General features: G+C 41.0%; 1 long non-coding RNA gene across 1 annotated transcript; it reads right to left on the bottom strand.

Moving 5' to 3' along the window:
• Positions 1-5431: 5431 nt before the first annotated feature.
• Positions 5432-7430, bottom strand: LOC149494600 (uncharacterized). Its single transcript, XR_016321616.1, has 3 exons — positions 7283-7430; positions 7066-7145; positions 5432-5581 (listed from the first exon to the last, which is right to left on the bottom strand). It is a non-coding gene; the product is annotated as an uncharacterized LOC149494600 (long non-coding RNA).
• Positions 7431-12795: the final 5365 nt, after the last annotated feature.

Here is a 12795-nt window from a genome sequence, read left to right as displayed (position 1 = left end):
AAAAATAGTAAATAAAATATTAACTATGCATAGTAATTTTTTCGGACTAAAATAATACCAAGTCCCGGACCGATGGTACTATTCACAGACCGGTAAATCACTATTGCCGACACTAAAAGAAAAATCAGTCTGTTACAGTTCTCCCCCCCTTAAAAGAAATTCGTCCTCGAATTTACCTGGTGTAAATAACTGAGGATGCTGTTGTCTCATAATATCTTCACTTTCCCATGTAGCTTCCTCGGTCTTATGGTTTCTCCAAAGGACCTTTACCAAAGGTATTCTCTTATTCCTTAGTTCCTTGATTTCCCTCGCAAGTATCCTCACTGGTTCTTCCTCATAGGTCAAATCTGGCTCTATGGTAACAGATTCAACTGGTATCACATGCGATGGGTCGGACCGATATCTCCTCAACATAGACACGTGGAAAACATTATGGATCCTATCCAGGTCTGGTGGTAAAGCTAGTCTATAGGCTAATGGACCCACACGCTCAATGATCTCATATGGACCAATGAACCTAGGACTAAGCTTACCCTTTCTTCCAAATCTCAATATTTTTTTCCATGGAGATACCTTAAGGAAAACCTTATCACCCACTGCATACTCTATATCCCTCCTCTTCAAGTCTGCATAGGACTTCTGACGATCTGAAGCTGCTTTCAATCTATCTCTGATAATTCTGACCTTATCCTCTGTGTCTCGAATCAAATCTGGACCTATAATCTTGCCCTCACTCAATTCGGACCAACATAGTGGAGTCCTACATCTCCTGCCATATAGTGCTTCAAAAGGGGCCATCTGAATACTCGATTGATAACTATTATTGTAGGCAAATTCTAAAAGTCGAATGTACTTCTCCCAACTGCCCTCAAACTCAATAGCACAAGCTCTTAACATATCCTCCAAAATCTGAATAACCCGCTCTGACTGACCATCAGTCTGAGGATGAAAAGCTGTGCTGAAATTCAGCTTAGTACCCAGGGCCTCATGTAGCTTCTTCCAAAATCTAGAAGTAAATCTCGGATCTCTATCTGAAATGATGGAAGAAGGAACCCCATGTAATCTCACTATCTCATCTATATAAAGCTCTGCATACTGCTCCATGGTGAAGTCAGTCCTAACAGGAAGAAAGTGTGCCGACTTAGTTAGCCTGTCAACTACTACCCATACAGCATCTTTCTTTTTAGGAGTTAAAGGCAATCCAGTCACAAAATCCATAGTAACCTTATCCCATTTCCACTCTGGAATAGAAGTAGGGTGTAACAAACCAGAAGGAAACTGATGCTCTGCTTTCACTTGCTGGCACGTCAAGCACCTCGACACATAATCTGTGATATCCCTCTTCATCGCCGGCCACCAATAGTGTGATTTCAAATCATGATACATCTTATTACTGCCAGGATGCATAGCATAGGGACTACTATGCGCTTCCTTTAAGATACTCTTTCTCAACTCTGAAATTTTAGGCACACAAATCCGATCCCCAAAGTACAAGCAGTCCTCTCTAATCTCAAATCCCTTTTTCTTACCCTCTCTGACTAGACCTTTCCACAAGGCAATAGTCTCATCACCCTGCTGTGCATCTCTAATCTGCTGCAGTAGGCTAGGTTTCACCATAAGCTCTGCTATAAGAGCACCATCTCTAGTCACAGATAAGCGTGCATTCATAGCACGAAGAGCAACTAATGCCTTTCTACTGAGTGCATCTGCCACTACATTAGCTCTACCCGGGTGGTAATCAATAGTGAACTCATAGTCCTTAAGTAGCTCTAACCATCTGCGCTGCCTCAGGTTAAGCTCTCTCTGCGTAAGCAAATACTTAAGGCTCTTATGATCCGTATACAAGTGGCATTTCTCACCATACAAGTAATGTCTCCAAATCTTCAAGGCAAACACAATAGCTGCTAACTCCAAATCATGGGTAGGATAGTTCTTCTCATGTGGCTTCAGATGTCAGGAAGCATAAGCAATCACCTTGCCCTCCTGCATAAGCACACAACCTAGACCATTATGCGAAGCATCACTATAAACATCATATGGTCTGCCTGGAGCTGGCTGTGTCAAAACTGGAGCCTCAGTAAGCATCGCCTTAAGCTTCTCAAAGCTACTCAAGCATCTATCAGTCCACTCAAAACGGACATCCTTACGAAGAAGTCTAGTCAAAGGGGCTGCGATAAGAGAAAACCCCTTGACAAACCTCCTGTAATATCCAGCCAAACCTAAGAAACTGCGAATCTCTGTGACATTAGTAGGTGGCTTCCAATCAAGCATTGCCTCAATCTTCTTCGGGTCCACCCGAATACCCTCTGCAGAAACAACATGCCCTAAGAAAGCAATCTCAGTCAACCAAAATTCACACTTACTGAGCTTGGCATACAACTGTCGATCTCTCAAAGTCTGCAGAACTGTTCGTAGGTGATGATCATGATCCTCTCTAGTCGGAGAGTACACCAAAATATCATCAATAAAAACCACCACGAACTGATCCAAATAAGGATGGAAGATCCGGTTCATCAGGTCCATAAACACTGCTGGGGCATTAGTCAACCCAAATGGCATCACTAAAAACTCATAGTGACCGTAGCGTGTCCTGAAAGCAGTCTTAGGTACATCTGATCCCTTCACCCTTAGCTGATGATAACCTGATCTCAGATCTATCTTCGAGAATACACTAGCTCCTCTCAACTGATCAAACAAATCATCTATCCGAGGCAATGGATACCGATTCTTCACAGTAGCTTTGTTAAGTTGTCTGTAATCAATACACAATCTAAGTGAGCCATCCTTCTTCTTTACGAACAATACTGGAGCACCCCATGGAGATACACTAGGACGAATAAAACCCTTATCAAGCAACTCCTGAATCTGTATCTTTAACTCTTTCAATTCAGCAGGCGCCATCCGATACGGAGCAATGGATATCGGCGCAGTACCAGGCATAACCTCAATACCAAACTCAACCTCTCTCTCAGGAGGTAAACCAGGCAACTCCTCTGGAAACACATCCGGAAAATCACATACTGTGGGTATATCATGGACACTAGGAGACTCTGACTCTGGAGCAAGTACACAGGCTAAGTAGGCCTCACAACCATGCTGTATCATTCTCCTAGCAGTACTGGCTGAAATAACATTAGAGAGGTAATCCATCCTCTCCCCCACAACTACAATCTCCTCTTCAGGCGGAGTCTGAAGCATAATCCTCTTACGTCTACAATCAACAATGACCCCATGTCTAGACAACCAATCCATACCCAATATCACATCATACTCCTGAAAAGGCAACTCTATCAAATCACCCGGAAATACATACCCATGAATGACTACAGGGCAATCTCTATACACCCGATCAACTGCTACACTCTGACCCAAAGGGCTAGTAACCTCAACGCTGTGCTCTAATGTCTCAGCATGCATACTACCCAGTCTACCCACATGTGTGCATATGTATGAATGCGTGGAGCCCGGATCAATCAAAGCAAGTACAAAAGTGTCAAAGATAAAGAAGGTACCTGCAATGACGTCCGCCGCATCCCGCTGCTCCCTGGTCCTGATGGCATAAGCTCTCGCCTGTGCTCTAGCCTCTGGTCTCTCCACAGTCTTAGAAACTAGTCTCTCACTCCTAGTCCCATATCCCTCACTACGGCCTCTACCTCTGCCTCTCTGAACATAGGGAGCTGGCCTCCCAACCTGCTGAGCTGGACGAGTCACAGTCATAGGACAATCCCTAATTATATGCTCAGTGGATCCACATCTATAGCAAGCTCGCGTAGCTGCCCAACACACCCCAACATGCCTCCTGCCACACTGACTGCAAATCGGTAGACCTGGCCATGTAGCACCTCCACCACTAGCAACAGATGAAGCCGGAGGAGCTGGTCTCGTAAATATACCCCGACCAACTGTCTGGCCCGGTCGGACCCCCATCTGCGGTCCGCCTCTAAATCTCTTGCTACTAGACTGGACCCCTGAAGTCTGTCTAGACGTAGCACTCTGAAATCTCTTATACTGACTACTCTGTTGGATCCTCTGACCTCTGGCCTGTCTCTCATTCCGAATAAGCTCAAGCTCTGTAGCAGCCTTCACCAAACCAGCTAATGTAGTGTGGGGCTGGGATGTCAAGTGCATCCTATACTCATCCAGTAACCCCTTCCGAAACCGCTTACACCGATCTGCCTCAGTAGGGACCAATGTAGAAGCATACCGACTCAACCGCAGAAACTCCCGCTCATACTCGGAGACAGTCATCCGTCCCTGCCTAAGCTCAAGGAACTCTGCTATCCTCTGATCTGTGTATAACTCCCCTACATATTTCTCCCGAAAAGCAGAGAGAAAGAAATCCCAAGTAACATCCTCGGCTCTCGCTATCTTAACCATAGACTCCCACCATAGGTAAGCCTCTTCCTTTAGTAAGGAAACAGCACAAATCAATCTATCTGCAGGAGTACACTGCATCTGGTCCAAAACCCTCTCTGTAGCTTGGAGCCAAAATTCTGCTGCAGAAGGATCATCATCTCTCCGACCCATAAAATCCTCAACACGATACTTCCTCAGTCTCTCTACCGGGGTATGAACTGGAACAGGGGCTGGTGCGACTGGAGCCTGGGGAACAGCTCCTGCAGCCTGCCTCAATGCAGCTACCATCTGCTGTACCAAATCACCCTGATTAGGCCCCGCAGGACCCGCAGTAGCCTGCCCTACAGCCGAGGCGCGCTCTGCATTAGAACCCAAAATGCCACCAGCAACACCACCGGTTGGCCTACCGCCCTCTAACATAGCACCCTCTGGAGGGGCATAACTGTCCACCTCCTCATCCGGCAGGCGCTGAGACATCACTAAATACCTACAAAGACCAGCGGATTCGCATCAGAGAGAAATTCCCAAAACAGACTAATGGCATGTATTTAACTTAAATCACTTATATCATTACTCCAAAGCGGATAAACTCTCATACCAAATCATATATCCTAGAATCGTCTAAACCTATGCTCTGATACCACAAAATGTAACACCCACCGGCCAATCCCGAAGAACCAGACGGCGGATGCCACAATCGGTGCCGGAGCACCGTCTTATGTCACTTATTAAAGCTAGATCACAAATTAGAAGTGGTTAAATTTTCATAAGGAGGTAAGTAATTAACATTTTGTTTTGTTTTTTTTTTTTTTTACAAAAATAATATTTGAGGAAATTCCTACGAAAATTTCGCAAGAGTTTCCCCTAAAAATTAACTTGCCACACAAAGAAAATATACACACTTCCAATTTTCTCCAAACCCCCAAAACTCCAATTCAACACAACATACTACAAGCACTTCTAAATATCCATCAACATACGCATAAAATTCAAAACACATTCTTTTCAAGGAATCTATAATCATCATACACCAAAAATATGATAAGATGTTATTTCCTTAAATAATCATAACTCTTAATACATTATAAACTTATTATGTCCAACCTTCACAACACAATATTTATATACATGCCAAAAATCACCATTTACAAAATATCCTACCCAAAATGTGATATCTACTCTGATGCTCGTCCTCTGGTCTTGAAGAACACCCTCCGCTCCTAACCTGCGCGTGATAAAAATCAACGCGCTGAGTGGAAGACTCAGTGGTGCTAAATAACCAATAATTTAATTAACAATAATAGCCAAGGCAAAACTTAAATTACTCAACTATATAAATACTGAAATCGCATGCATTTAATTCAAATACAAAAATAAATACAAATATGTCTTCATTCTTTTATAGCAACAATAAAATTTTATTTTTCGTTAAGGCTCGTACTCATGCAGAATGAACATAAGCAGATTTGATCGTGGCCTATATTAGCGCCACCCCCATCACATACTCGTGGCCTATGAAAGCACCACCGTGGCCTATGAAAGCACCACCCCCATCACACAATCGGGGCCTATGAAAGCACCACCGTGGCCTATGAAAGCACCACCCCATCACACAAATAAGCGCGTCCGCCTATTTAGAAGGGCTGATAACCCTAGCATATGATCATAGCTTCACAATAAGAAAATCCATCTCATCATACCACGTTTCAATCATGCATAGTAGAGCCCAAATCAAAATCATTCTTTCACAAAAGCAATAATTATAAATCAAAACCTCTTCATTTCTTAATACTCATTACTCAAAACATTATAGATATATATAAACTTAAGATAGTATAAAAGTACATAAATCAAGAACTTTTCAGCATTTTCATAATCTTGACCTTTGCTGGGTTTTTAACACATAATTTGAGTTATGGGTCTCCAAATTGAATGAAATCAGATTCATTAGAAAGATAAGACAAAATAATACAAATGTTCAGAAGGGACCATAGCCCAGATCAAAGAGTAAGATAGCAAACAAAAGCTCAGAACACAGACCAACAGATCAGACCTGATTCAGCAGAACCAAGTCCAATGTTTCTTGAATTCCTACTTCACAAAACACTCAAATGAAACCAATCCAGAACGAGAGAAGTCTCAAGCCACAGGGAAACAACTTTTATGAAGAACTCAGAACCTAATATTGTCATTATAGTGGTCAAAATGGGCACTCAATTTAGTAATGCATGTGGCCCGACACAACAGAGTCAGTTTGGGTGTTTCAGCCATAAGTTGAGCTATGTATCTCCAATTTGGACAAAAGAGGATGGGTTGGAAAGATAAGAAGTAAATATATAACTTTTATGAAGAACATAAGACATTATTTGGCCATTTGAGTGGTCAAAATGGACAATCATTTCGGATAGACAGGTAAGACAGCATAACAAAACCAGTTTTGGTATTTCAATCATAAGTTGAGCTAAAAGTATTGGAATTAGACATAAGAATATGTTCTGGAAAGCTGAGAAATAGAGCTACAACTTTCATGAAGAAGTCAGAAACAAATGGGAAGTGTAAAGGGGTCAAAAATGAGTTCCAATCCCACGGCAGAACACATCTCACATTAAAATCAGCAATTTCAACAAAACATACAAAGTTCCCAAAATATATTCAAAACCCTAACCATGTAAAAACAACTTAAACAAGTGAAATTATGATTGCACTAACCTTATTAACAAGCTTGAATAAGCTTGGAAAGCCTTACTCCTTGGCTTTCTCTTTACCCTTTGAGGATGGTTCTCCAACCTCTTCAAAGCATGAAAAATCAACATTACAAGCAAAACTTGACAAAAGAAATAGTTGGAGCATGATTTAATGCATCAATAACATGTCTAAACCATGAATTCTACTTAACAATTCACAAAACTCAAAAACCACAACTTACTTGCTTCAATGGTAACTTCACTTCTCTTTGCTTTTAATCACCAAACTCAACTTCTACTTCTTAATTCTTAAGAATAAAGTACTAATCTATGGTTTAATTAGGTAGTTTGGTGGTAAATTTGGAGGTAAGAAAATGAAGAAATGAAAGAAAGAGGAAGAAGATGGAGATGGCGTGGATAAGGAGAAGAGAAGAAAGAAATAAGTTTTGTGGTGTTTACTTTAAGTGCCAAAGTCAAATTTGACTTCCAAATTTCATATCAATTGTGTGGCTAAGATCAAGTCCTAAGTAATCTCATCCAATGGCTCTAAATATTCCTCAAATACTCCTCTTCTACTTATTATTTAACTCCACCAATTAATTAAATTAACTCCACTAAAATAATTCCTCATTTATTTCTTAATAGACCACACTAGAAATATTATGCATGTAATACATAAACTCTCCAAAAATATTCATTAAATATTTTCTACCCACCTAAATCATGCAAACATGCTCCAAAAATAGTAAATAAAATATTAACTATGCATAGTAATTTTTCCGGACTAAAATAATACCAAGTCCCGGACCGATGGTACTATTCACAGACCGGTAAATCACTATTGCCGACACTAAAAGAAAAATCAGTCTGTTACAACGACGCTCTATGGGCCTACAGAACGGCATTCAAAACGCCTATAGTTATGTCTCCATATCGCATGGTGTATGGTAAGGCTTGTCATCTTCCTGTAGAGTTAGAACATAAGGCATTTTGGGCCATTCAATTTCTCAACTTTAATGCCAAGGAAGTGGGACAAAAACGCTTGCTACAGCTAAACATGATGGATGAATTGCGCCTCCATGCTTATGAAAGCGCTAAAATATATAAAGATCGCACTAAACAATGGCACGATAAGCGCATTATCATGAGGGATCTAAAGGTAGGCCAGCAAGTGTTGCTCTATAACTCTAGACTTCGGTTATTTCCTGGTAAGTTGCGCTCTAGATGGTCTGGACCATTCACAATCAAGGAAATTTTTCCTCATGGCGCGATTGAAATAGTGGATGGTAAGTCGAATCGAAGTTTCAAGGTAAATGCTCAACGTTTGAGAAGCTATTATAATGAAACCTTTGAACCCATCAAGACTACAATTGGTCTTGCTTAGCCTAAATTCAGATAAGTGCATCGAACTTAACGACGTTAAACAAAAGTGCTCATGGGAGACAACCCATCTATTTTTATTAAATTTTCGTCCATTTATTTATTTTTATTCCCTATTTTCTTTGTCAAAATCCCTAATTTTCTCCATAAGCGTTCTTTTGTTTAGTTAAGAGTTTTTGTAGGAAAAAGTGGAAATCCAGAACCGAGCACGCCCCAGGCGTGCCCATCAGCATGCCCGTGCCTTAGAAAAGAGATTAACACACTTGAAGGTCAGAGGAGAGCATGCCCTAGACGTGCTAAGTGGCACGCCCGTGTTACTGGAAAACGCCCAAGTCGCGAGCGCGACATTCACAAGCGCGAGCGCAACAATTAGAAAAGAAAGTCAGAAGAGTTGCAAGAAAAACTCGCGAGCGCACCTTCCATCTACTCGGGCGCGAGCTGAAGTCGCGAGCGCGACATTCATATACGCGGGCGCGACAAGCAGATCTGAGTGTCAGAAGCCATTGGACCAGAAGACGCGAGAAGACGCGAGCGCGATATTCATATGCGCGGGTGCGAGAAAGCACTTTTGAGAGGCAGAACGTTTGCCAGCAAAATACGCGAGCGCGACTTTCACATGCGCGAGTGCGAAAAGAACTCGAGAGGCAGAGAAGAGCACGCCCAAGCCGTGCTATGTAGCACGCCCGTGCCAGGTACGCCACTTTTGTTGTTTTGCAGGTCAGAGGAGAGCACGCCCAGGCCGTGCTCATCAGCACGGCCGTGCCACGATCAGACCAACTTATTAATTGGCGCCCCTCTTTAAAGAGCACGCTTTCAAACTCTCTCTTTTCCACCCCGCATGCCCTGGCCGTCACCTCTTTTCTCCCAAACTTTCCCTTTTCTTCTCCCTTTTCTCTCAAATCAAACACTTTCCACCCAAAATTTTCACATAATCAACTCCAACAATGCCTCCTAGATACAAACGTAGCAGACCCGCATCCTCCATTGCTGCTCGAAACCGCGCAACTACGCGATCTTCCACGGCTCCTCAACCTCCTTCACCTCCTGCATTTCCATTCGAGTTCGCCTCATCCGATCAACAAGAAAGGTACACAAAATTATCTCTTCGGCCTATTCTACCGAATAGATTTATTGATGAGGCTGCCTTAGCGCAAGTGGGTCTTAGGGATATTGTGTTAGACCCTCTTAAGAGAATAGGATGGGGGGAATTTATTGATATGAAGGACTTAGTCTATGCCCCTCTAACTCTAGAATTTCTGAGTTCCTATCGCGCTTTTATTCCATTATTGCCTAATTCACCACCAAGCAGGGTTAACTTTAGGCTTCTTAGTCAAGACTTTGAACTAACTGTGAATGAAATTAGCCACATTTTTGGGTTTCCTATAGACAATAGCCAGATACAAATATCTAGTGATTTTAGTGCGCGTAATACTTGGCAAAATTTGACAGGTGAAGTGAATTACAATCCTAGATATTCTAAAGCATCCAAATTAAAAAAACCTTCCTTGCGCTACATTCACAAATTCTTATCTAATTCCATTTTTGGAAGGAGTGAAAGCGATGGGGTGCTAAGTTTGAACGAATTATATTTTCTGTGGGCTATTGAGAATGGGGTTTTATTGAATGTTGGTTATTGGCTCTGCCAAAAATTTGGAAAGGTAGCTGGAGCCGACAAGGGGGCCATAATGGTGGGATGTTTTGTAACTCGGATTGCTAGATACTTACAGGTTTGGAACCCGGCTAGGCCAATTTATGATAGTATAGGAGGAGGGCGTAGTACTAGACTGGACCTAGATGTTATGATACATATGAAACTGATTGAAAAAGTCGGGGATACATATCAAGTAGTAGGCGCCCCAGAGGCTAATCCTGATGATGCAGGAGCAGAGGCAGCCGGTGGAGCTAACATGGAAGAGGATAATCCTCCTCCTTTTCCTTCTTCTTTTGGTGCAGGTACTTCCGGTGTCGGTCCATCATTCCAAGGCACAGCCAACATGTCGAACGATGAAGTCCTTGCAAGAATGATGTCTCGGATGGACCTCTTTGACACGCGCCTTAAATGTATGGAAACGATGATCGCAGACCGTTTCCAGTCCATCGAAATTATGAACGGCAGTCTTGACTCTCGGATGGACACTATGCAAGGCCAACTCCAGACCATCCTCCAGCTTCTGCAGCCACCTCCACCACCAGAGAATTGACAGATTTCTCACTTTTCTTTGTTTTATTTTTGTTTATTTGTTCTAACACATTGTCTTGGTTGCTTTCACTTTAGTTTATTTGTTATTTGAATTTTTATAACTTTTTAGTAGTTTGTTTTGTTCTTAATGTTTAGTTGCTCTTTTAGCTAAGACTCTTCCCACACCCGTTCTATTGTATTGTTCAATACAATGTTGGTAAGATTTCTTCTTCTCTCTTACTGCTTTCCTTCTAGTAATGCAATAAGTTTGGGGAATTTATGCACATTGGGGACAATGTGATTGATTGAATTGGGGGAAGGGAATTTTGGCAAAAATTTGGCAAAAATTTTTGTTTTTGTTTAACATTTTTGGAATGATTACAAGTAAGCTTGAAAGTTCTCATGTCTAGTAATGAGTGTTAAATATAGTCGATTCTAAATTCTAGCATATTTAAGTTTTGAATTTGAATTTTTGACTCAATCATGTTCATTGATCTAAACTAATTGTTTCTAGACTTTTAAAACATTGATTTTTATGAAAGTTATGATATAAAGGTGTGTTTTACTCTAAAGTATTTTAAACCTTGGCATTCCTAGAACAAAAATTAGAACTTCCTTCGAGGCGAGAAATTTAAATGTTTACATCTTGAAAGAGATGATTTAGGCAATTTTTGTTGACCCTTATATAGCCTAGACCACCTAAATAAAAATATATGACCTTTGAAACCCACTTTGAAGCCTTAAACCGTACAATTTTCTTCTTCACCATCAATAAACCTAGCCATTAAAGCCAAATTCAAATCTCCTACCCTAAGTACAAAGGATTGTATGATTAAAAGATTCAATTTTTAATTAGAATATAGCAACAAAGAGGGAGAATTCATCAATCAATACTAGCAAATAAAGAAAAGAAGAAAGAATCAAGAAAGGGGCACGTAAAAAGCAATCAAAAGAATGAAAGAAGAATGGAAAAGCAAGGAAGAAAAGTACCAAAATATTAAGAAAAGACCTTGCACAAGATGCCTCTAGCTAGTAAGAAAGCTTCAAAACAGACAATCCCTAGAACTAGTAAAAGTGTGATTAAAATAGAATCTTGAAAATTATACAGTCTTTTGTACTCTTTGACTACCCTTTTATCCTTTCTTTTGATTAAGCAAAAATTCGCACCAAGAAAGCCCCATTACAACCCAAAATAAAGACCTTTTGATCTTTTAATCGTATGCATTTAAATCGTGGAGAAAGAATAACTAATTTTGCATATGGGAATGCCACTGTTGCACTATCAATTGTCTTATTCTTTTTAAAGGTTGAAGATTCCTTAGATAATTCATGTCCTATTTATCATAAATTGAATAAATATTAGTGTTGACAATCTCTTTAAACTTGTATTTTACTCAATGAATGTGTTTTATTCAAAAATAAAAATCAAGCTTAAGTATGATTAGCATGGAGAACGATTGAGTTTATTCACTTGTTTACTAATCATGATATCTTGAAAGATTATTAAAATCATCTCCAACCATGTTAAACTAAGTGTCGTCAAATTATTTTTCTTTTAGTTTTGTTGCTTGAGGACAAGCAATGGTTTAAGTTTGGGGAATTTTGATAAGTATAAATTTTATAGTGTTTTTAATATAGTTTTTATTAGAATTTTAGTAAGTTTTTACTTCTTTAATTTAATTTTAAATCACTTTTAGTATAATTGTGTTTAAAAGCTTCCTTGTTCTTTAATCCGCTTGATCTAAGAAAAAATTGCAGAAATTTGGCGCAGAAAAGAACTTTAGAATGCAAGGCACTCAGCTTCTAGCACGCCCAGCCCGTGCTGGAAGGCATGCCTGTGCTAGAAGCCAAGTGAACCATGAGGAGAGAAGCCAGCACGCCTAAAGCGCGCCCCGAGGCACGCGCGAATCGCGCAAACGAGAGGCAGAGAGTTAGACCGCGCAACTCGCGAGCGCAAGCCTCACATGCGCGAGCGCGACCAACACTCGCGAGCGCGAATCTACACTACGCGAGCGCGAGTCTCACATGAGATGCCGCAGCGCTTCAATAGCCAGACTTCCAGACTACAGCACGCCCAGCCCGTGCCATGAAGCACGCCCGTGCTGTCCAGGCGGAACCAGTATGAATTTAAAATGCACATCAAGCCTTTCTCACATGGGCCGACTTCAAGGAGTTTCCTAAACACACTAAACAAGA

This window comes from Jatropha curcas, chromosome 7 (genome assembly GCF_041381405.1).
Source record: "Jatropha curcas cultivar XTBG-Jc1 chromosome 7, XTBG_Jcur_1.0, whole genome shotgun sequence".
In the NCBI taxonomy this organism is placed as follows: Eukaryota; Viridiplantae; Streptophyta; class Magnoliopsida; order Malpighiales; family Euphorbiaceae; genus Jatropha; species Jatropha curcas.
The sequence above is the reverse complement of the archived record's forward strand: the minus strand, read 5'-3'. Positions and strand labels throughout refer to the sequence as shown.